Genomic DNA, 1,046 nt, shown 5'->3' with positions numbered 1-1,046 from the left:
TGTGAAAATGACTTTACTACCCAAAGCAATCTACAGATTCAGTGCAATCCCTATCAAACTACCACTGGCATTTTTTACAGAAGTAGAACAAAAAATTTCACAATTTGTATGGAAACACAAAAGACCCCGAATAGCCAAAGCAATCTTGAGAACGAAAAATGGAGCTGGAGGAATCAGGCTCCCTGACTTCAGACTATACTACAAAGCTACAGTAATCAAGACAGTATGGTACTGGCAGAAGAACAGAAATATAGATCAATGGAACAGGATAGAAAGCCCAGAGATAAACCCACACACATGTGGTCACCTTATCTTTGATAAAGGAGGGAAGAATATACAGTGGAGAAAAGACAGCCTCTTCAGTAAGTGGTGCTGGGAAAAGTGGACTGGTGCATGTAAAAGTATGAAATTAGAACACTCCCTAACACCATACACAAAAATAAACTCAAAATGGATTAAAGACCTAAATGTAAGGCCAGACACTATCAAACTCTTAGAGGAAAACATAGGCAGAACACTCTATGACATAAATCACAGCAAGATCCTTTTTGACCCACCTCCTAGAGAAATGGAAATAAAAACAAAAATAAACAAATGGAACCTAATGAAACTTCAAAGATTTTGCACAGCAAAGGATACCATAAACAAGACTAAAAGACAACCCTTAGAATGGGAGACGATAGTTGCACATGAAGCAGCTGACAAAGGATTAATCTCCAAAATTTACAAGCAGCTCATGCAGGTCAATAACAAAAAAACAAACAACCCAATCCAAAAATGGGCAGATGACCTAAACAGATATTTCTCCAAAGAAGATGTACAGATTGCCAACAAACACATGAAAGAATTCTCAACATCATTAATCATTAGAGGAATGAAAATCAGAACTACAATGAGATATCATCTCACACTAGTGAGAATGGCCATCATCAAAAAATCTAGAAACAATAAATGCTGGAGAGGGTGTGGAGAAAAGGAAACACTCTTGCACTGCTGGTGGGAATGTAAATTGATACAGCCACTATGGAGAACAGTATGGAGGTTCC

This window comes from Physeter macrocephalus, chromosome 12 (assembly GCF_002837175.3).
Source record: "Physeter macrocephalus isolate SW-GA chromosome 12, ASM283717v5, whole genome shotgun sequence".
Lineage (NCBI taxonomy): Eukaryota > Metazoa > Chordata > Mammalia > Artiodactyla > Physeteridae > Physeter > Physeter macrocephalus.
The sequence above is the reverse complement of the archived record's forward strand: the minus strand, read 5'-3'. Positions refer to the sequence as shown.